General features: G+C 49.9%; 1 long non-coding RNA gene across 1 annotated transcript; it reads left to right on the top strand.

The window, feature by feature from the left end:
- Window positions 1-44: 44 nt before the first annotated feature.
- Window positions 45-2,911, top strand: LOC144246645 (uncharacterized). The gene is made up of 2 exons (XR_014956439.1): window positions 45-2,505; window positions 2,639-2,911. It is a non-coding gene; the product is annotated as an uncharacterized LOC144246645 (long non-coding RNA).
- Window positions 2,912-24,555: the final 21,644 nt, after the last annotated feature.

Genomic DNA, 24,555 nt, shown 5'->3' with positions numbered 1-24,555 from the left:
CGGCCCCGCGGCGGCGCGGGCGGCTCGGCCGGGAGCGCGGCGCGCGGAGCGGAGCGGCGGCTGCGGCGGCCGAGCGCGGGGCACGCCGGGAGAGCGCTCACGTGGGGCCGGGGGAGGTGCGCGCTGCGCCGGGCGGCACCAACAGCGCCGGAAGGAGGGGGTGGTTTCGCGCGCCGCAGCTCCAACTCGGCGGGAGGTGGCGGTAGAGCTCCCCTCAGGCGGACGCGGGTGGTACGCGCCGGGTCAGTGTACCCCCCCCTCTGCGTGACGGTGGTACGTGCCGAGCGCGGCCGGGGTGGCGCCGGTCCCCCCCCCGGCCGCGCGCAGTGGTTGGTGCCGCTGAGGGGAGCGGCCGCGGGGATCGGGAATGGGAACCGGGAATGGGAATGGGAACAGGGAATGGGAACCGGGAATGGGAACAGGAAATGTCCCGCTGGGATCGGGAATGGGAACCGGGAATGGGAACCGGGAATGGGAACAGGGAATGGGAACAGGGAATGGGAACCGGGAATGGGAACAGGGAATGGGAATGGGAACTGGGAATGGGAACCGGGAAATGGGAACCGGGAATGGGAACAGGGAATGGGAACAGGGAATGTCCCTCTGGGATCGGGAATGGGAACAGGGAATGGGAACAGGGAATGTCCCTCTGGGATCGGGAATGGGAACAGGGAATGGGAACAGGGAATGGGAACCGGGAATGTCCCTCTGGGATCGGGAATGGGAACCGGGAATGGGAACAGGGAATGGGAACAGGGAATGTCCCTCTGGGATCGGGAATGGGAACCGGGAATGGGAACAGGGAATGTCCCGCTGGGATCGGGAATGGGAACCGGGAATGGGAACAGGAAATGTCCCGCTGGGATCGGGAATGGGAATGGGAACCGGGAATGGGAACCGGGAAATGGGAACAGGGAATGGGAACAGGGAATGTCCCGCTGGGATCGGGAATGGGAACCGGGAGTGGGAACCGGGAGTGGGAACCGGGAAATGGGAACAGGGAATGGGAACCGGGAATGTCCCATTGGGAATATGGGAATGTCCCATTGGGAATGGAGAATGTCCCACTGGGATTGGGAATGGGAACCGGGAATGTCCCATTGGGAATATGGGAATGTCCCATTGGGAATGGAGAATGTCCCGCTGGGATTGGGAATGGGAACCAGTAATGTCCCATTGGGAACCGGAAATAGGAACTGGGAATGGCCCTTTGGGAACTGGGAATGTCCCATTGGGAACCGGGAGTGTCCCGCTGGGATCGGGAATGGGAACCGGGAATGTCCCATTGAGAACCAGGAATGTCCCATTGGGAACCGGGAATAGGAACCGGGAATGTCCCATTGGGAACCGAGAGTGTCCCGCTGGGATCGGGAATGGGAACCGGGAATGTCCCGTTGGGAACCGAGAGTGTCCCGCTGGGATCGGGAATGGGAACCGGGAATGTCCCGTTGGGAACCGGGAGTGTCCCGCTGGGAATGTCCCATTGGGAACCAGGAATGTTCCATTGGAAATGTCCCATTGGGAATGGGGAGTGTCCTGCTGGGGATCAGGAATGTCCCGGAGGAATGGGCAGTGTCCCATTGGGAATGGGGAATGTCCCGTTGGGAATCGGGAATGTCCCGCTGGGATCGGGACGCGCTCCGGGAGCTCTGGCAGCCGCGAGGCCGTGGCTGTGCCAGGGGCAGCCTCAGCTTCTTTGGGAATTCCAGCCCACCCTCCCAGCCAGAATTCCCAATTCCCAAAATCCCTCCCAGCCAGAATTCCCAATTCCCAAAATCTCTCCCAGCCAGGAATTCCCACTTCCCCATCTCCCTCCCAGCCAGGAATTCCCAATCTCCTTCCCAGCCAGGAATTCCCAATTCTGCGGGATAAATGAATTTAAGTGGGGACTCCAAAGCGGAACGACTCGGGATATCCAGGGAATGATCTCTGCCCCCTTGGCATGTTTATTTATCCGTGTTTTTCTTCCTGGAGTTACAAAACTTGGAATATTTTCCTGTCCCCTGCCCATGTCTCGTTCTTCCCCTTGAGCAGAGGGATTGTCAGGGATGTGGATTTATTTTCCATGATATTCCTGGATTTCCACACGCCTCCACGGTTATCAAACACCTCATTTTGCATTTTGGGGTACAGATATTTAATCAATCCCGTGGCTGCTGTCAGCCAGGGGCTGGCTTGGCTCGGCTCATGGAAATATGGAATTATTGGGATAAAAAAGGACAAAAATTCCTGCAATCCCACATTCCCGTGGGCAGGGACACCTCCCCTCTCCCAGGTTCTTCCTTGGACTCTTGGGATAAACACCAACCCTCACCTCCCCGAGCTTAAAGAATTCTCTAAATCCACCCAAAAAGGTCTTGATTAATCCGATTTTTCGGCCATGATCAAGCAGTGAAATTAAAATTTAAATTGATTTTCAATTAAATCTTGAAATCTCATTTCAGTCTCTCCCGGTGTGCAGGGAGCAGAGCTCCAGCGGGGCACAGCTGCTTTTGTCAGCCCAAGGTGTAACTTTAGTACTTGGAGTATTTTTATTTCTTTATTTTTAAGCACAGCTGCCTCAAATCAGTCCAAATCAAGTGAATTGATTTAATTTTTTTTCCTGATTTTTTAAACTTTTTTTTTTGTGTTTTTACAGAAATTTTGATAGAGCATCCAATCCTTCACTCTTCTTCCTGATCCTGGAGGAAACTTCTGCTTTTTAACCTGGATTTTCAGGCAGGATTTGTAGGAAATACAGAACTCCAAAATTTTTTAAAAATTGTAATACAAATTCTGAAATAAGAGAACTTTGAAGTAAAAATTCTGAAATAAAACTTTTGAATTGCAGATTCTGAAAATAGAAATTCTGAAAATAGAAATTCTGAAAATAGAAATGCTGAAATAAAAATTCTGAAATAAAAATTCTGAATTGCAGATTCTGAAATAGAAATTCTGAAATAAAAATTCTGAATTGCAGATTCTGAAATAGAAATTCTGAAATAAAAAAATCTGAGCTGAAAGTTCTAAAATAGAAAACTGTGCAATGTAAATTTGAAAACGCAAACTCTGAGATAAAAAACCCCGAGACGCAAATTCTGAAATGCGAATTCAGGAATAAAAACCTCCAAAATAAAAACAGAAGTGAAAATTCTGAAATAAAAATTCAGGAACGCAAATTTTGAAATAAAACCCCTGAAATTTAAATTCTGCAACGCAAATTCTGAAACATGGAATTCTGGAATATAAGATATTTGGGACAATGAGCTCTGGAATTCCCTTTCCATGGAATTTTACCTGTTAGCTGGAATATATTTAACCAGTGATCTTTATTTTTTCTCGTAGAAAAACTTTTCTTTCCTGTAAACTGAATATAAAATTGCTCTCGGGTGTTTCCCAGGATTTCCTGTGGAAAGGCAGAGAATTCCAGGCGAATTCCTGGAGCGGCCAGCAGGGAGAGGGCTCGCACAGGGAATCTCGGCTTGTCCCGGCATCCTGAATCGGCGGCCGGGCAAGGAGGGAAAGGAGAGGACTTGGAAATGGATTTTTCATTTCCCGTGCCTTTGGAATTCTGGCATTCCCGGGAAAACGCGGTTTGGCTGCCGGAGCCGCGGCTCCAGCCCCGCCGGGGAACCGCGCTCGGGGCATTCCCAAAGGTGGGATCCGTCCTGCAGGATCCGTGCAGTGAGATCCATGCAACAGGATCCAGCAGCATCCATCCAACAGGATCCATCCGGTGGGATCCATCCGGTGGGATCCATCCGGTGGGATGCATCCAGTGGGATCCATGCAACGGGTTCCATGCAACGGGATCCATCCAATGGGATCCAGCGACATCCATCCAACAGGATCCATGCAATGGGATCCATCCAGTGGGATCCAACGGGATCCATCCAGTGGGATCCATGCAATGGGATCCATCCCACAGGATCCGTGCAGTGGGATCCATCCAACAGGATCCAGCGGGATCCATGCAACGGGCTCCATCTAGTGGGATTCATCCAGTGGGATCCATCTGGTGCAATCCATCCAATGGGATCCAGTGGGATCCAAGCAACAGGATCCAGCAGGATCCATCCAGTAGGATCCATCCAGCGGGATCCATGCAACAGGAGGATCCAGTGGGGTTCCATTCAGTGGGATTTGATCCTGTGGGATTCCATCCAGCAGGATCAATCCAGCAGGATCCATCCAGTGGGATTCCATCCAGCTGCATCCAGTGGGATCCATCCAGTGAGATCCATCCCGTGGGATCCCATGGTATTCCATCCAATGGGATCCTGTGGGATTCAATCCAATGGGATCCAGCAGGATTCTATCCAGCAGGATTCATCCAGTGGGATCCAATGGGATTCAATAAAATGGAATCCAGCAGGATCCATCCAGTGGGATCCAGAAGGATTCAATGCAATGGGATCCAGCAAGGTCCATCCAGTAGGATACAGTGGAATTTCATGCAACGGGATCCAGCAGGATTCAATGCAATGGGATCCAGCTGGATCAAATGAAATGGGATCTGGTGGGATTTGCTCCAGTGGGATCCAGCGGGATTCAATGCAATGGGATCCATCTGGATCCATCCAGTGGGATCCGGCGGGATTTGCTCCAGTGGATCCAGGGGGATCCCATCCCATGGGATCCAGCGGGCAGCTGCAGCTGCCTTCCCTCTGGGCTGGCTTTTCCCGGCAGCTCGGCCTCCAGCAGATTTAGCTGGTTGTTTTTTCGGTCGGGTTTCTCTTTTCCATTAGAGCTCATAATTTATTTAGGAATTGCAGTGATTTGGGGTTTTTAAGTGGTTCTGTGGGGAGGGCGGGGCTCTCCTTTCCTTTCAGGAGTGCCAGGATGTCTGAATCCATGGATTCAGCACAGCACCCTTTGGAAAGCAGCTGCAGGGAGCTTTTTCCTGTATCCCTCAAGTATTTTTTGCCATTATTTCTTCCTCTGATAAACTTGTTTTTCATTCTTTAGCTCATGAAAATCCGATTTCCCAGCAGTGAATTTTCCTTATAAATTTCCTGTGGGATTGGGTTTTCTGGATGCTGCAGCATTCCCTATGGGAATGTGTTATCCCAGGCGTGTTCTGCTCCCACTTTTCATCCCAGAAAACATCAGGCCACAGCTGGATTGTCACCAGCCCAATGCAGGGAAAAGTAAAAAAGACTAAATCCAGCTTCTTTTCCTGGAAACAAAGTCTGAATCTGAGGATTAATAATTCCTAGGGGATGTTTCATGTGATGGAAAGAGTGGGAATTCCTCTGAAAATGAGGTGTCACCTCTGGAGGGGCCTGGAGCAGCTCGAGCGTGGAGATGTCCATCCAGGAGATCTATTTCAGGGAATTTGGGAGCCTGGAAAACTCAGGATCTGGGGAATTCCTCTTTTTAACAGCTCAGGAAAGTGAGAATTGGAGGGATGGGTGCCATGAGGAGGAGCACATCCCAAATCCAGCGCCAGAGGAAGGATGGGAGGAAGGTGGAGCAAATCCAGGGCAAAATGCAAAGGAAAAGATGTGGGAATTCCGAAATTAAATTGACATTCCCCTTGGATACCTCCTGGCTTACAGGAATCCTCACTCCAAGAGGGATCATTTGGACTTTGTACAATAACTGTCGGATTTTTCCCACCTGATTTGCCCTCCAGGAGAACCTCGGGTAAACCCAGCTGCACCTCACGTGCCTAATCCCAGATTTCAGTGGTTAACAAGGGATTTGATCCTAAAGAATTGTTGCTCCCACCCTATTGTTTCCATCTGCTTGTTGTTTTTTCCATAAAAATCACGCCCTGGAGCAGAGATCAGTAATATTTCTGCCTTGATCCCGCTGCTGCGTAGCTGATGAATTCATGGATTTAGGGCAAATAATCCCGATTTCATTACCAGCAAGTGCTAGAAATAAAAAGGGGCTCTGGACTATTGGTGGAAAAACAAATCCCGGAGTCGTAAGAGAGGATTAAAATTGGAAAGATAAAAAATCTCTCCAGAGAAATGTTCAAAAGCCAGGAGAGTGGTGACAGCTGCTTCCCAGAATCCAGCTCTCCAGCAGCACTTGGGAGCCTTTGGATATGGGAAATAAACGTGGGAAGAGGTGGGGGAGCAGCGTGTGGAGAAATCCCAATAAAACAGCTCTGGATGAGCTGGAATTGCTGCTTTCCCACTTTGGAGCTGCCTGGGATGTGCCCTAAGGAGCCTCCTGAGGCTGAATATGAGTGTGGGGATAAAGCTTAAGAGGAACTGAAACAGTTAATTCCCAAACCCTGGGAAGAGGAGTGGGATAACAGCCACTCCCTGCTCCTGGGAATGGGATCTTCCCCATTAGGAGGGGAAACAAAGGTGGCTTTTCCAGGGAATATCCAGAGGAGTGGGATAACAGCCACTCCCTGCTCCTGGGCATGGCATCACACCCAGAAGCAAGGGAAACAAAAGTGGCTTTTCCAGGGAATATGAAGTGGGATCGAAGAGTCAGAATAAACAGCCTGAGGGGAGATTTTTGGGAATAGCTGTGGACATCAGCTCCACATCCAGGTGTGGCCACTCCCTCAGGAAGGTGAATTCATAGTGAATAATCCTCTGGGATGGCTTTTTCCCCCCTTATTTCTTCATTTGTTCCCTTCTACTTCTTTTACTGAACGTTATCCCACTTCTGGAGTACATTCCACAGAATCCCAGACTGGTTTGGGATCAAACCTGAAATCCCATCCCATGGAACATGGCAGGGATGTCATGTTCCACTGTGCCAGGCTGCTCCAAGCCCCATCCAGCCTGGCCCTGGGCACTGCCAGGGATGCAGGGGCAGCCCCGGCTGCTCTGGGAATTCCAGCCCAGCCAGGAATTCCCAATTCCCAATCTCCCAGCCATCCCTGCCCTCTGGCAGTGGGAGCCATTCCCTGGCTCCTGTCCCTCCATCCCTTGTCCCCAGTCCCTCTGCAGCTCTCCTGGAGCCCTTCAGGCCCTGCCAGGTCACCTTTAGGTCACCTCTGAGCTCCTCTCCTCCAGGCCGAGTTCCTGAGGAAGTTTTCAATTCATTAACCGTGTTTAAAGGCATGGGATATAATTAGATTTTTTAATTTGGATGCCAAATGCAATTACAGCACGTCGTGTTTCCATCCTGGCAGTGCCCGTGAGCTGACTTTGGAAAGGGACAGGAGCCAGGGAATGGCTCCCACTGCCAGAGGGCAGGGATGGGTGGGATGTTGGGAATTGGGAATTCCTGGCTGGGCTGCAATTCCCAGAGCAGCTGGGGCTGCCCTGGATCCCTGGCGGTGCCCAAGGCCAGGCTGGAGCAGCCTGGGACAGTGGGAATGTCCAACACAAAACTGGAATATTTATCTTCCACACAGCAGAATTCCAAACTCAAATTCCAATTTTCTGATTTCCTTGATATTATTTTCATGCTGGTTCGGAGATGCAGGGAAAAGCAGACAAAACCAATTTACAATTAAAATGTGATGAAATACAGTAATTTTTCCTCACTTCTCCTGTTTAACTTCCACCTGATACAAATCAGCAATTTTGGGTTCCTATATTCGAACCCTTGGGCTCGGTGATATTTGTACAGCTCTGTTTTATTTTCTAACCCCGCAGGTACTGAGTTATTTAAGAATTTTTATTGGATTCAGTGAAAACAGGATTGCTTTTCTATCTGATTTTAGGAGTTTCTCTTCCCTATGGTTTTTATAAATCCTGCAGTTATAATTCCACGCCAGACATTTGCAGCCAGGAGTAAACTCCAAAATTAATTGCACCAAGGATACAAACGGGTTTGAACAAACAGACAAAGACTAAAATTGCTGCTGTGTTATTGTGCAATTAAATTTTCTATATTTTAGCATTGTTTAGAATTTAGTTGCAGATTTAAAGACTAAATAATTGCAGAAGGAAATGTAAGGAGAGGTTTTCTCCTTACAAACGATACAAACCCACTTTTCCTGCAGTGTTTTTCCCAGGAAAATCAAGTCTCCAGTCGTATGTGGAATTTCATTTGTCTCACTTAATTTCCTTCATAGAAATCACGAAGGAAAAAATGTGGCTCTGAGAAATAGAAACCAGTTGTGCGTCAGGATGAAATTGAGGAGGAACATTCCCTGTAAGAAATGCAGGATTTTAAGGAATTATGTATCCAGGGATGCCTGAGGATGAGCCATTCTCTTAGAAACCACAGCTGCGGTGGCAGCAGGTGCTTGTGTGACTGACAGCCCCTATTAAAAATGTATAAAAATACGTTTTAATTGGCCTCAAAATGTGTTTTATTCAAGCAGGTGCTGTCTGTGGGAGAGCTCAGCGGGTTCTCAAAGCAGGCCTGTCCCCTTCCTCCTCCAGCTGTTGGTGTCAAAACACCAGGAAAACAAAATTCCTGCTCTGCTTTCAAGTGTCTTCACGCCCAGGATTTGAGAAATTTCAAATAAATGCATTTAAAAGCCAAAGTGAGTCTGCAGAGCCTGGTTGGGTCGTTGAAATAATTCAATAAAATTGAATTTGCAGCTCAGCTGTTGGCACCCAGCAGGGCAGAGCTGAGGGGTGGAGTGAGGATGGAGCTGGAATTTCTCCACCTGGGATGCAGCTGGAATTTTTCCGCTGTGTGCCAGGGATGGGTGGGGAATTCCTCCATCTGCACGTCTGGAAGTGCAAAGCTGGAGCTTCCCAACAGAGAATCCCAGGATTTCTGAGGCTGGAAAAGTCCTCCAAGGTAATGGAATCCCATCAGCAGTGCCCCATGCCCACCCTGTCCCCACCCAGAGCCCCGAGTGCCACCTCCAGAATTCCTGGGACACCTCCAGGGATGGGCACTGCAACCCTCCCTGGGCAGTGCCAATCCCTGAGCCCCTTTCCATGGAGGAATTTCCCCAAAATCCACCCTGAGCTCCCCTGGGCCAGCCTGAGGCCGTTCCCTCTGCTCCTGTCCCATTCCCTGGGATGATCCCAAATCCCCCCGGCTGTCCCCTCCTGGCAGGGAATTCCAGAGAGGGAAAAGATCCCTGGGGATCTTCCTTGGCTCCAGGCTGAGCCCCTTCCCAGCTCCCTCAGGGATTCTCCATTCCCTTCCCAGCTCCCTCAGGGATTCTCCATTCCCTTCCCAGCTCCCTCAGGAATTCTCTGTTCCCTTCCCAGCTCCCTCAGGAATTCTCTGTTCCCTTCCCAGCTCCGATCCCTTCCCTGGACACTCTCCCACCCCTCAGGGTCCCTGTTGTCCTGAGGGTCCCAGAGCTGTCCCCAGCCCTGGAGGAGGTTCCCAAGGTGCAGATCCCAGCCTGTTCCTGATGGACAAAGCCCTCCCTGACCCAGACTTGCCCCTTTTCCACGGGTAGGATCAGGTTTTCCCGGGAGCTTTCCGATTTCTCTCAGCACTCCTGGCTGGAAGCACAGGGCGAGGGCAGTGCCTGAGATCCAATTCCGTGCCACTGAGGGAGTGTTGAGAGTTGCCACCGTTGTGCTCGGGTGGCCTCATCCCTTCTCCTTCTTTTTTTCCTCCTGTGTGGATTGCAATCTGACCTTCCAGCCCTCGTCATTCCCTGCAGCTCCATCCCCCGGATGGCTCCCAAAAAACTTCACCCTGAGGAGCTGATTCACCATTTCTTCATTCCAGTGTGTGAGTCCCGGAGCACACCCAGCATCCTCAGGGGAATTTTTATTTTTCTTTTCTTTTCTTTTTTTTTTTTTTTTTTTTGAAAGTTTATTTTTAGCTTTCCCAAATAATTCCCAGATTTGGATTAAATTTCCCTCCGTGGAGCAATTTCGGGCCGTCGGTTTGTGCTCAGCGTCTGTCACTGCCACCGGTGACCTACAAAAGGCGGGTGATGATATCCCAAGGATGAATTATTCAGCTGCTCTCGCACTCTGGAGATCCAGGAGAGGCTCTGGAAATCCACCCTGAGCCTTTGATCCCGTCCTTCCTCCCCTTCTGCCACCTGGCCCCAGCTGCCTTTGGAGAAAGGGCTGCTGGATGGGGGTGAGACCATGGAGGAGGAGGAGGAGGAGGAGGGACAGAGAGGTGAAAAAGTGATTTAAGGAATGATGCTCGAGGATCAAATCGTGGAATTGTTCAGTTGGCAGCATCCTCTGAGATCTCTGAGTCCCAGTGCCACATCCATGGGGCTGGGAATTCCCTGCAGGGATGGGGATTCCACCTGAGCCCCTTTCCATGAAGGAATTTCCCCCAAATCCACCCTGAGCTCCCCTGGGCCAGCCTGAGGCCGTTCCCTCTGCTCCTGTCCCATTCCCTGGGATGATCCCAAATCCCCCCGGCTGTCCCCTCCTGGCAAGGAATTCCAGAGAGGGAAAAGATCCCTGGGGATCCTCCTTGGCTCCAGGCTGAGCCCCTTCCCAGCTCCCTCAGGAATTCTCCATTCCCTTCCCAGCTCCCTCAGGGATTCTCCATTCCCTTCCCAGCTCCCTCAGGAATTCCTCATTCCCTTCCCAGCTCCATTGCTGCACTCAGAGTTTCTGCTCGCTTCTTGGATTACAATGGGTCTTGGAAAAAGGGAATTTTGGAAAGGAATAAAAGAAGAACAATGGAAAAAGGGAAAACAGCAGCACTGTATTGATAAGTGCAGGTTTCCATAAATCATAAAAACTAAATTCTGTATAATCTGCTGCCATAACTCCATGGGCTGGGATTAAACTTGACACTTCGTTGTCAGTCAGTGATAGACCCTGTGGAAAGAACCAAGTGTAGGAGCAAAAAAATTGATTTTCCAGGAGAATATTCCTCTTAAACAGTTATCTGTAATGTACAATTCCTTTAGGTTTTATCAGATTCCTAAAACTCACCTCGAGTTTTTTTTTTTCCTCTTGGATGCAGGACCTCTGGCCTGGTTTAATTCCCTTTTTTGGGGTGAATTTCTGGAAAGCTGCAGTTTAAGCAAACTCTATTTTAGTTAATTTATTCATCAACACAACTCTGCAAACGAGCTGAGAATTCCGTGTTCCTTCAGCTTTTCCAAGGGGTGGCCCCTATTCCTGCTTTCAGCTGTGAAATTTAGAGGTTTATTTAGAAGCACTGAGTTATATTTTAGGCAATAAAGGAAATGCCAGGTGGTTCCAGAGCAAAATCCTGAATAAAAGGAGAAAATTGGGAAAAGCAGTGCTGGGGAGAGATGGAAATCTTACCCTGCTCCAACAGGTGGATACAGGTGCACAGCAGCAGGAAAACCTTTGGCTTTTGGGAGAAAATAAATGGAATTGATACTCTTGGTGCAATGATCCAGGGGCTGGAGCCAGGCTGGGAGAGCTGGGAATGTTCCCCTGGAGAAGGGAAGGATCCAGGCAGAGCTCAGAGCCCCGGGAATGTTCCCCTGGAGAAGGGAAGGATCCAGGCAGAGCTCAGAGCCCCGGGAATGTTCCCCTGGAGAAGGGAAGGATCCAGGCAGAGCTCAGAGCCCCGGGAATGTTCCCCTGGAGAAGGGAAGGATCCAGGCAGAGCTCAGAGCCCCGGGAATGTTCCCCTGGAGAAGGGAAGGATCCAGGCAGAGCTCAGAGCCCCGGGAATGTTCCCCTGGAGAAGGGAAGGATCCAGGCAGAGCTCAGAGCCCCGGGAATGTTCCCCTGGAGAAGGGAAGGATCCAGGCAGAGCTCAGAGCCCCTGGCAGGGCCTGAAGGGCTCCAGGAGAGCTGGAGAGGGACTGGGGACAAGGATGGAGGGACAGGAGCCAGGGAATGGCTCCCACTGCCAGGGGGCAGGGATGGCTGGGAGATTGGGAATTGGGAATTCCTGGCTGGGCTGGAATTCCCAGAGCAGCTGGGGCTGCCCTGGATCCCTGGCAGTGCCCAAGGCCAGGCTGGAGCAGCCTGGGACAGTGGGAGGTGTTGGGGGCAGACATGGATGATCTTTAAGTTCCCTTTCCACCCAAAAATCCAGGATTCTGGGATGATTCAAGGAACTCATGGCAAAAAGCAGCTAAAAAATCCCTTTGAATTCCTTCTTCCTTATCTCTTTAACGCCAGCTCAGCCCGAGTTCCATTGTGAGGCTGCAATGACTGAAAACCCTTTTTCCTCACCAGTTAAAATGCAATTTGCCGAGTCTTTTGTGCTTTTGGTCTAAATAAATAGAAACTTCTCTTGTTCTGGCCTTTCATCTGCATAAATTACCATAATTAATGTGCAAAGTGATTCATCCGAGCCACAGGCATTTCATAAATCGGACTCCTGATGTTTTACACCAACGTTGCTTTGTGTTGGAATTATGTGTAGAGAATAAAAGATGCCCTGAGAGCTGCTCTGCACCTCGGAATATCTCCCTGGGAATGAGGTGGAATTAATGGGCACAACAGGAGCTGCTGCTCCTGGGGGTCTGCTGGGTTTGGAAAAGCCTGGATGGGAGAGAAAAAAAAAACCAAGGAGCAGTGTCTCCAACTTTTCTTGGGAAGTAACAAAGGGAAATGTTTGGGTTTGTTTCTCTTTGGTCCTGACAGGTGCCCCACAAAAATCTCTTTCTTTGCCAAGGGCATCCAGAGGTTCAGGATTGTGCCTTTTTCCAGCTGGGAGCTTCCTGCCCTCGGGCTCCCCTGGAATCCAGGCAGAGCCTCAGCAGGGGCACCCAGAGCCTGATTCCAAACGTGGGTGCTGCCACTGGGGCAGGACAATCCCCGGATCCTCTGCTCCCACCGCACCCCACGGCACACAGGGATCACGAATCCTGGAATATTTCCCCAGGGTGCAGCACTGGGAGGATCGCGGAAGCACAAAATCATAAAATCATGGGATGGTTTGGGTGGGAAGGGACCTTCGAGATTTCCTAATCCCCCCTGCCACAGCAGGGACACCTCCCACCATCCCAGGCTGCTCCCAGCCCCAATGTCCAGCCTGGCTGGGATCCAGGGGCACAGCTTCTCTGGGAATTCCATCCCAGCCAGGAATTCCTTCCCCATATCCCAGCCAACCCTCGTTTAGTGCAGCAGGAGCAAAGCCCAGCTCCTGTGAGTTCAGCCTGGCAAAGCCCAGCTCCCACTTCGCAGCCCGGAGCTCAGCACAGCCCCGGCTCTGCTGGTGCCCAGAAGCTCGGGAGATCCATCAGGAAAAGCCTGAGGATCTCGGGATGCCTCGTTTCCATCAGGAATGATCCCTGCAGCTAATTGAGGGCTGCTCATCCCGATTGTTCTCCGCAGGGATGAGCAGCCCCGAGGATCCCCTTCCATCAGCGGGATGAGTGGCAGCCTTTATCGAGGCTGCCGCAGCGCGGGCAGAAGATTTATTGGGGAGCAATAAATCCAGGCTCAGGCTTGGCTACAGCTCTTGGAAAAGGGAAGCTGGATCTGGGTTTTCATTTCAGTTAGCTCAGTTCTAAATGAGAGAGAGGAAATGAAAATGAAAATAATGAAAATGAAAATGAAAGTTAAAATGAAAATGAAAATGAAAAATTGAAATTAAAGTCAATTTTAGTTAGCTCAGTTCTAAATGAGAGAGAGAGGAAATGAAAATGAAAATAATGAAAATGAAAATGAAAATGAAAATGAAAATGAAAATGAAAATGAAAATGAAAATGAAAATGAAAATGAAAATTAAAATTGAAAATTGAAATTAAAGTAAAAATTAAAACTAAAATTAAAATTAAATTAACATTACAATTCAAACAAAAATGAGAATGAGAACGGAAATGAAAATAAAAATGAAAATTTGTTGGACAGGGCTTGGAGCAATCTGGGATAGTGGAAGGTGGCCCTTGGTTGGAATGGGATGGATTTTTAGGTCCCTTCCAACCTAAAACAGTCTGAAATTCCAGGAAAAAAAGTCCTAAAATTGAATTCTCCTGGAAGTTTCACGTGCTACCAACCTAAAGTGCAGCTTCATTAAAAGGAGTGACTAATTAGAGTTCTGATTTTACCTAATTATTGCTGGATTTTTATATTTTAATACTTTAAAAATTCCAGTGAGTTCCTTCCACGGTTCTCCCATCCCTGAGGGAATCTCTTGTCCATTCCATGCTGGGATGGGATTAAAATTAAAACTAAAACGGAAATGAAAATTAAAATGAATCCTTATTAAAATGATCCTTAAACACTGATGAAAGTGGGAGAAAGTGGCCCCGAGCATCCTGACGGGATTTTTGTAGGAAAAGTTGGGAATTTTCTGGAGCAGATGCTGCTGGGGCTCTTTCCACACCTGGTGCCTCAGTGGCAGTCGCCGGCTGGGATCCGGTTCTCCCAGAAATCCACATTTATTTGGATTTCCTCACGGAAACGAATCATTTTGCAGTGGGAATGGATTGTCGAGTTCCCCATGGATTTGTTTTCCGACAGATCCAGCGTGAGCTGGTGCAGTTACTGAGGCATGAAGGTGACCGCATCCCATCAAACCATAAAACGGTGGAATTATGAGGTGGGAAAAGCCCTCCAAGGTCACCGAGTCCAACCTGTGACCGATCCCAACCAGCCCAGTGCCACACCCCGGAATTCCCAAATTTCTGGCATCCCTCTGCTGCCTCCAGCCTCCGGGTGCTTGAGGGCTTTGGAGCTGGATGGGGAATTCGGAATTCTGGGAATCTCCACCCACTGGAGCAGGCCAGAGTCGGGAAATTCCCAAATCCAGACTTGTGGTAGATGGGAAAGAAGGAATTCCCACATCCCAGAGAATCTGGGGTGGAGTGTGTGTTTTGTTGGGAATGTTGGGCCTGATTTCATTGGGAAAGAGGACTCTGCACCTTGGAGAACGCTGGGATTCAGTCTCCAAGGAATTTTCATTTCTGTGGACTGCAGCTGTGGGAGAAGGATCCTGGAGAAGGTTCCCAGGTCCCTGCACATCCTGATGCTCTTGGAAAACGGCTCCGTCAGCAGAATGGTGGGATTCTCTGGAGCATAAATGGGTGCTTGGGTGACCCAGCAGGGATCCAGCTCCGTGCTTCCCTGGATTTGCCATCCTCGGAGCAGCTCCAAGGACATGGGTGGGAAAGGATTGGGGTGCTCCTGGCAGAACTCATCCCACCACCCTCCTTACTTTTCCTCTTCCCTCACACACGTTTCCCATCTCCTCCCAAGCTCTCGGGAAGACTCTGGGTGTGGAAAAGGTGGATGGGGAGCATCCCATCCTCAGGAATTCCAAGGAATGGGCTGGAGGCTCTGTGCCCACGCTGCTCTCAGACCTGTTGGGGATTCAGGCCGAGCTGCCAACGGAGCAGGGACAAATGCAGGATAATCCCGGCGCTGATGAATATCCAGGAATATCCCTCCCAAAGGGGTTTAGCCACAAATTAGGAGCCTCTGCTACCAAGTGAGAGCACTCCCAGCCAAATCTGGGCTTTATTGGAAGATTATCCAAAGAATCCAACGGATTCTCCCTGGCCTGTGGTTAACAGTTCACGTCTGGAGCGGCGGCGGCGCCTGGAGAGCGGGGCTGGGAGTGGAGCACCCCTTTCTGGGCATTGTGGTTTTTTTGGGATACCCCAAATAAATCCCTGATTTCAGCCAGGAACAGCCATTCCAGCCAAGCTCAAGGACAGCGGCAGCATTTGGGCCGGGTTTCCTGGCACCTTTTCCCACGCAGCAGCTCAGGCAGCAGAACATCTGCGGCTCCTTCTGCCCCTGCTGCTCCACTTGCCACCCTCAGCCTGGCACAAAGGAACATTTGGAGCCGTCCTCCAAGTTTTTCTCAGCTTTAGGAGCAGGGAAGTAACAAAAATCCCGGCAGGTGCCAACTTAATTGGAGGATTCGTGCATCTGATGGAGAGGAAGGTGGGACAACAAACCCTGAGCTCTCCACACCCCTGGGATCTCCACATTCCTCTGTGGAACCTGGGGTTGGTGGGGATGAGCCCACAGCTGCTCTCCTCCATCCCCAGGGAATTTTAAAGGAATCTAAAATGTTGGATTTACGGGAGAGCCTCAATGCTGCTTTTTATTCCAGCGGCAAGGAAGGACAAGCCCAGCAAGGAAGTGACCTCTGTCACTTCCACGCTGAGTCAGAACCCTTCCCTGATGGGAAATTCTTGGAATTATATCCACCAAGTGCAGTCTGGCTGGAGGTCACGTGGCTGAACTCCAAGGATTTTGGCTAATGGGGTGTGGATGCCCTAAGAAAGTTTTTGAGGAATGTTTGTGGGCACTTCCAGGTTCTCCTGTCGGATAATTCCAGCCTGGCCTGAGGTTGTAGGCTCAAATATTCCCAGATGGACATTGGGAAAACTGATGGTTTGCCCAAGGTGGGACTTGATCATTCTGGGATGGAATTTTTCTTCCAGCCATGGTGGCGGGACCATGGAATTATTTGGGTTGGAAAAGACCTTTGAGATCCTCGAGTCCGACCCAGCACCACCACGGTCACCACTGCCCCTTGTCCCCGAGTGCCACATCCACAGGTTTTGAACAATTCCAGGGATGGGGAATCCACCCCTGTCCTGGGCAGCTGTGCCAGAGCTGGAAAACCCTTTCCATGAGGGAATAGTGCCAATATCCACTAAACCTCGCACAGCCTGGGGCCGTTCCCTCTCCTCCTGTCCCTGTTCCCGGGGAGCAGAGCCCGACCCTGTCAGGGAATTACGGAATGAGAGGCTCCTTCCTGATCCCCCTTTTTTACAGGAAAAGCTCTGCAGTTCCCTCGGGACAGATCAAATCCAGCAGAGCCCAGGCATGTTCCCATTCCCATACAGAGAATTCCCTGGCATTCCCACTGTGCCAGCACCCAGGAGCTGTATCCCAAACCAAGGTCCTGTGTGAGAACCCCGGGCTGGGTCTGGGGTCTCTGGTGCTGGAAAAGTCTCTCCTCCAGCCCGAGCTTCCAAAGAAAGACTCAGTATTCTTCTGTTGTCCAGTCTCAAGGCAGTTTATTGCAAGTTATCTAAAAGATTTTCTCCTTGGGCTGCTGTGGTTTGCTCACAGCTCAGGCAGAGGCACACACACACCCTGACATCCTCTCTGACCCCGACTGCTGCTTCTCTCCCCACCAGGGCTGCTGCTCTCTTTTATATGGTACATTACGTGTTACATGGTTACAGTTTTTCCTCAATGCCTGTTACCTATATTAAATGGTGATTTTCTATCTTTTATATGGTACATTACGTGTTACATGTTACAGTGTTCCCCAATGCCTATTACCTATATTAAATGGTGATTTTCTACTCTAAACCAATCTGTGAGTGCCAACATCACCAAGAACATGGAGGTGAGGAAGAAGAAGGAGGAAGAACAGGGTCAGCCCACTTTCCTCCATCTTAGAACTTCTGACCCCCATATACAAAACTAAAACCCCCCTGGACAGGTGCTAAAACCCCCTGTACAACACTAAAAAATTCTTCCCTCTACTTTGTGACTACTTCTACTGTAATATCTAAACTTTTGTGACTTCTTGTTCTTCCTGCAAGGTTGGTAACTCATTCCATGGCTCAAACCCAAAATCCCAGCTGTTTCCAGCTGTGCCAGGGTCTCAAATGCTTCTGACCTGGGCCTGGAACATTCAAAAATGTCTGAGGGACATTTGGAGTTCCGACAGTCCCGTCCCGCTGTTCCCGCTGTGTGTCCTCCATCCTCAGCCCTGTCCGATGATCCCGCCGATCCCGTGGTGATTCCCACGTGCGTGTCCCGAGGTGACAGAGCAAATCGCGCCCAGATGTGCGGCTCCGGCCAGATGTTGCCGCTCATCCCAGGGAAGCAGAGCGGCTCCCTCCCCTGGGATCAGCGCAGGATCAAGGACAGGGAGATGCTCCTGGCAGGAAAGGGGGCTTGGGGCTGTCTGCATCCCGGCTTTGGAGCAGGACAGACACCGATCACAATTAACTAACACAATTAGCGCCGGGCGGTTAATGAGCAGCGAGCTGCTGGTGATGAGGCCCTGCCAGGGACTCTGAGCTCTGCCTGGATCCTTCCCTTCTCCAGGGGAACATTCCCGGGGCTCTGAGCTCTGCCTGGATCCTTCCCTTCTCCAGGGGAACATTCCCGGGGCTCTGAGCTCTGTCTGGATCCTTCCCTAAATGTTTTGTTGCATTCCTGAAAATATCCCAGCCTGCTTCCTGGGTGTTTTTTTCCCCATTATCTCCCACAACAATGGATCCCTGGCATTTATCCTTCCTCTGCTGGAACACAAAGCAGCCCCGCTTCAAAAAACAGGGAGGGAATGTGAGCAGGGGCGTGGGAAAGGATCTGTGAGTGGTTTGTGCTCACAGGGAAAGGTGAAATATGGATTTGGCTGAAGGTCAAGGAGGAGGTTTCAGGGACTTCCTGGATTTAAAATGATATTTTTTTCCATGTGGGAATGAAAATGGATTGAGATGATAAAACTCAGGATGATTTGCTGCTGCTGGCTCAGTAAAATGGACATTTGGATCCTCTCAAAGCTGCTCCCTGAGTGCCAGAAATCCTGGATTTGAACCCAGGGGCTGCCTGGGCAGAGAGGAGAGGGGCACAGTCCATGGGCAGTGCCAGGCCCAGGGCACGGGGAGCAGAGCTGGGAATGGCTCATTCCCAAATCTCCTCTCCAGGTGCCCAAGGCACTGCCTAGGGGAGCAGGAGGGAGGTGTAGGAGGTTTCATTGAGTCACAAAACCTGGCAAAAAAAATGATGGATTTGTGCAAAATCCAAGGCAGTCAAAAAATATCCATTCCTGAGGGTGTGACCTTCTCCTTAATACCTGGCAGTTAAAATCCCTACAAATCCCAGGCTCCTTGAGCTGTCCCAAGCTGTCATTTCTCTCTCTGCTGCCTCTGCCTTCGCTTGCTCTGATTTCCAGCCTTATCTCCCACCCGCTGAGAGCTGAATTGTTGGGAGGTTTAAATTCCAAAAGTTCAGCTCTGCTGACTCCCATCTGTGCTGTCACTCACGCCCTTAATTAGCTCCCAATTAAAATTACTCCGAGTTTGCAGGGTCCAGGTCCTTTTCCTGTGCTGATTCTGAGCCTGGATGGTTCAGCTGAGTGGAGTTGGGGATGGAGTTGGGGATCTTGGGGCTCTTTTCCAACTTTGATCCCATAAAAATGAGGGATTTGGGATTCCTTTTTGACAGCAGGCTCTGTCTGGAGTGCCAGAGTTGGAGTGGACATTTTTCCTTCTGTTTGGCCAGGAAAACTGCAATTCCAGAGGGAAAGAGAGGGAAAATGAGGCTCTGGGGTTATCCCAGCAAAACTCAGCCAAGTCTTTAACGCTGCCTGCTGGGAATGGGGTTATTTAGGCAGGAATAGCCAGAATATTCCAAGGTGCAAGCAGAAGGGTTTGACTACTTTGAGTTTCAGGTCAATTAAAAGGATTTGCCTTTTTCACCTCCTCCGCTGCATCCTGCTGGAGTCAGGAGCTGGAAAAACTGGAGGAATTTCGGCAGGAAAATTGTCTTTTCTTCCTCCAGCTTTGTCTCCAGAGGGAGATGTCCAAAAGTGTGCAACACCAGGAATGGGGAGAGACGAAGCTGGGATTAGATTAATTTGGGATTTGGCTGAGTGGCCAAAACATCCCGAGCCTCCTTCCCTGAGCTCCGGGATATCCTGGGGGCAGCAGCTTTGATGGGAAGAGCAGGAATGGTTTTGTTATCCCCCAGATCCCCCCCAGCCTCTGCTCTCAGCAGGGGCCTGGCTGCTGCTGTTAAATAAAAGATGCTCCGGAGTGCTGGAGGCAGGATGGGCTGGAGGGGGTGGAAAAGCCATTAGGTTTCCTCTGGAAAGATGGATGGGAGGTTTTAGGGAGCTGTGGCTGCATCCTGGCATATTTGCAGCCGCTGCAATAATTCCTGCGAGGTGATGAGGGAAGTGACAGCAGGGCTGAGGTTTGGCTTGGGAGGAGGCCAAAAAAAAAAAAAGGAGAAAATTTGGCTTCAGGCATCAAATCCATCACTGGGAATGAAGGGGAGGCAGCACTGTGTTCTGTGGAGCAGCAGGGGAAATCCTCGCTCCCACAAGAAAGGGGAATGAACCCAGGGCTGCAGGGGTGTCCTGGGCTGGTCACATCCTTTAAAATCCCTGGTTGGGGTGTCCTATTCCAACAAATCCCATTGTTTTTCCACGCTGTTTTCCTGAAATCCTGGAGCAGCTGGTCCCTGCTTTGGGGTGAAATGCAGGAAGGATTTTCCAGCTCCTTGGGCCTCACTCCTGCTCCCAATCTTCCCATTCCATGGGTGCCCCTCAGCCAGAGACCTCCCACTCCTGAAGAAAAGAAATGACATTTTATTCCCACCTGGAAAAAGAGTGGAAGAAATGGAGCATAAAATATCCCTCAGCAGGTGGCAATAGTGAAATGAGACAAAACACAAAATAACCAGGGAGCTGCTGCTTGTTTTCTTTTTTTTCACCTTCTTTTTCTTTCCCAGAAGGGGAAAATGATTCACGAGGTAATTTGGGATGGATGCTTGGAGCCTCGCTGGTGTCAATTTTCCAGGGCTGGAGAGATGAGGATCTGAATCCACCCCCTCAGTGGGGAGCCAGCAGCTCTCACTCTCAGATTTTTTATTTTAATGAGCACACGGAAGTCAGCCCAGACGAGCTGGAATCAGGATATTCCCAGGAGATTTTTGCTCTAAACCCTGCTCAGAAGCTGGAAAAACCTGGGTGGAGGTGTCTGCTCAGGGAATTCCTGCTCAGGACTTGGGAAAGAAGCAGTGGGAGCTGTTGGATGTTGATAATTAAATGCATTATTGGAATTTTTAGTGGTCATATTCCCAATGTTCCTGCCGGGATTTGTTTCCCCCTCTCCTCGAGGAACCCTGGGAAGCACCCAAAGACCCCTGGAAGCAGGTGATGAAATGAGATTCCTCCTCTCCCAACAGAAACTCCCAGGATGGAGTAAAAACGTTGGGAGCTGAGTTGATCCCTGCCTGAATGAATCCCAAAATTCAGGTTCTGCTTTGGATTTGAGGCTGAATTCTGTGGGCCTGCAGAACCCTGCTGGATTTTTCCTGCTGGAGCTCCAGGAATGTTTGGATGGGATTGTTGGGATGTCCTGTGCAGGGCCAGCAGCTGGAAAATGATCCTGTGGGATCCTTCCAGCTCAGGATATTCCAGGAGTGGAAATCGTGGGGAATTTGGGGTGATTTCTTTAGGATTTCTCTGGAATCCTGGAATGAAAGTCTGTGGGGAAGTTGTTTCAGGTGAGAAATTGTTGCTTTTGTCCTGGTATTGCACAAAACCTGGATCCTTCCAGAAAATGGGAATAATTTGTCTTCATGAAACCATCCTTGTGTCTGCTGGAAGTTCTTCACCTGGAAATTCCCAGGGATAAATGGACCATGGAAACAAAGGATTGTTCCCGGGTTTCCTAAGTGCAAAAAACCTGGAGGGAATGGGAATTCTGCAGTTCCCTCTGCCTGCTCCTGCAGCTTCCCAGGAATCCTTCTGGCACTTTTCGGGAGCAACAACCCAGGGTTTGAATCCTGGAACAACAAACAGGGACAGGAATGGAACTGCAGGAGGAATTCTGGCTGGGATGGGGTTTTATTGGGATTTCTAGTTGATATAAAATCATGAGGCAGGATTATCCCTGCTGGGAAATCCCTGCTGGGAATTCCCACCTGGATGTGGGTCTGGCCAGGGAGCATTTTGGGGGATTGGGGGTGCACAGAGCAGAGAAAACACTCTGGAAAATTCCAGGAACAAGGTGATGGATTTTGTGCTCCATGCACTCAGAGAAGCATTTGCCACTCCAGCTGCATTTATTCCCATTTTTCATTTCCATCATCTCCACTGACAGGAAGTTTCCCAAGTTAATTGGATTCTTCAGCAGCTTTTTTGGGTATTTTTTTCCCAGGAAAAAAACCAAAAAAAACCCAAAAAAAGGCAAATTCATCTCCCCCTGTTGCCCTGAAGATGCAAAGCTTTGAAACGAATCCAAGGTGGAATTTATTTTGTGACAAACCAGGAGATGAAAAACAAATGGCAGGAGCAAGCCATGGGTTTTCAGTGGGAGAGGGCGAGCAGGGGAATGTTCTGGATAATCCCCCGGCACCCGGGGCAGGCAGTGTGGGGGTGGCAGGGCTGGAGCCTTCCCCATTCCCAGGAATTCCTGCAGGAGCTCTGTCCTGGCTTATCCCAAACGTGGGGATGTGTGGGACTCGGATTCAGTCAAAGGAAGAAACGAGAGTTTCCAGCCAGGCAAAAAGCCTGGGAAAGAGCTGGGAAAGAATGTAAATAATTCTTTATCTCTCTTGTTATTCACATTGTTTATGGTTAAGTTCTATCACTGTGCGTCAAGCACTGTACACCAATGGGTTGAGTTGTTTTCACTTCACAACCAATGGATTTGATCCTTGAGGAGCTCTGTATAAAAGAGTGGGGTATTTTGAATAAATTGGAGTTTTACTCTCAACAGCCTTGGAGTCAGAGTCTCTTCATTCCCGTCCTGCCTCGACAGTGACAGGGATGAGCCTCAGGATCCCACGTTCCAATCCACATGGTGGTGCCAAGGCCAGGCTGGAGCAGCCTGGGATAGAGGGAGGTGTCCCCATGTCGGAATCTGAGGTATTTAAATGATTCTGAGATTGTAAAAGTCTCTGTCTTTCTGCCCTATTGCCAAAGAAGAAATAATAAACAATCTGTGCTGGTTCCCAGGTTGTTTATTCTGTTGATCTCTCACATGTTCTGCTGCCCTGCCCAGCTCTGTCCTGCAGGGCAGCGTGTGGGGCTCTGCCCTCAGTGGGATGTGACAAACATTAAATACCAGAAACTCCCTGGGCTGGATTTACAAGAACGTGCCAATATCTGTCACCTACGTTGGACAGTGTGTCCCCAGCCTGAACCAACAGAAAAATGCCAACACCACAGTGAGACATGGAGGGCATGAAGAAGGAGAAAAAGGACAAGGCACACCCAATTTCCTCCAGCTTGTCCCCTTTGGACCCCTCATCTAGAATCCTAAAATTTTACTTTTGCACCCGTGCCACGCTTAATTATTACCGATATCAAACACTCAGAACTTGTAATTCATCCTGTAAGATTGAAAACTCTTTTCCATGGGCAGAGATCACAGCCAGTGTCTCTGGGGGCTCTGTACAGACACTGTCTGTGATCTCTGTCCATGGGTTCCTGACCCCTGCCAGGCTCCCAGACCTGCCAGGGCAGCCAGAGGGAAGCCCTGGATTCCCACATCCCCTGGCAGGGCTGGAATTTTGAGCTTTTACATCCCAAGCACTCCATCATTCCATGGTCAATAACTCCCCCATCCCTCTCTCTGATTAAAAGGAATGCTAAATAAAACGCTGGGAATGCTGGTGGGTCTGTGGATCTTGAATTCTGTAATTAAATGTCTGTTTGGTTGAGATAACTGTAATTAATGCAATTAATATTCTGGAGTGGAATCTTTTCGTAGATAAGAAAATTTAAGTGTAAGGAAAGGTTTCTCCACCAAGGGAGGTGAGGGATGGAGATTTCTGGCTTGGAAGGTGTCAGAGGAGTCAAACCAAGCTTGAATTTGGGTTTAAGTATGTTTGGCTGCCCATAATTGGTGACAATCTGGGAAATGAATGTTCCGCAGAAGCCCAAGGAGGAATTTTAGTGGCATTTCACTGCTGGCTCTGCTATTTTGTGGTGATTTGTTGGATTTGCAGAGCTCAAGGATCACCTCACCATTTAAACTGGACAGGGTGAATGTGTGAGAATGCCATTAAAAGGCAAATCCCTCCGGGAAGGGAAAGGTTCCAAGGTGCGTGGAGTGATTTAAAATAAATCAATTTTTTTTTAGCAAGAAAAAAATCAAATTATAATCCAGAAAACCAACCCAGGTTCTGTTTATTCCCTCCCAAAGCAATAGAGCAGTCAGGACAGAGAGCTGCTTATCACAGCACTTCCAATGCTGCTTTTTCTGCTCCCAGATGGAAATTCTGGAGTGACAGGAATAAATCTCCATCTCCAGGCCTCTCCCAGCAGGGCAATCCCAAAGGAGCTGCAGCTCTCACAGCACGCTCGGGGTTGTTGCTGCTCGGTGCAATATTGAGTTGCATTTACACATTTTCTGTATTTTCTCAGCAGTGGAAGTGCTAAAGCTCCACGATAAATCCAATTCTGGGAGTGCAGTGAGAGCTGCCCGTTCTGCTGCTGGTTTTATCCCCAGGATCCTATTCCAGAGCTTGAGGAGAAAAACTCGTTTCAAATCCAAGCTCCGCTTGCTCTGCCTCAGCCTGGTTTTAGAGAGCTGGGAAGGAAATGGGGATTTATCCAAAATAAATCTCTTTTTGTGCTCTGCAGAGCTCTTGGAAAACACTCCTGGCGTGACTGTGGGTTTGGTTTTGCTGGAAGTGGGAATTCAGGGCAGAAATTCAACTCCCAGGTGGGGAAAGAAGAGGGATGGGGAACCTCTGCCCTCGGAGCAACACCAAAATTTACCCAGGGCTGGGCTGGTTTGGCTAAAAGGCCAGTTCAGGACACGAGCTGGACTGGTCAGCCTGGGGGGGCTGGTCTGGACATGGGGCCTGTGTGAACCCCAGAATTCCAGGGATCTGCTGACACCCCTGCCCTGAGGAACCAAAAACTGGGGATGTGGGCAGTGTTCGTGTGCAAGGAGTGGAGAGAAGCTCCTCCAGCCATGGGGCCCGGATTTTCCTGGGCCACAAACCCACAGCAAGAGAGAAAAATGTGGGTTTGGGTTTCATGGAGTGCTGGGATGGCTGGGGCTGGAAAAGATGTTAAGGATCATCCCGTTCCACCCTGCCATGGCCATGGACACCTCCCAGTGTCCCAGGCTGCTCCAGCCTGGCC

This window comes from Lonchura striata, chromosome 7 (assembly GCF_050655825.1).
Source record: "Lonchura striata isolate lonStrDom1 chromosome 7, ASM5065582v1, whole genome shotgun sequence".
NCBI lineage: Eukaryota > Metazoa > Chordata > Aves > Passeriformes > Estrildidae > Lonchura > Lonchura striata.
This window is presented reverse-complemented; position numbering and strand designations above follow the sequence as displayed.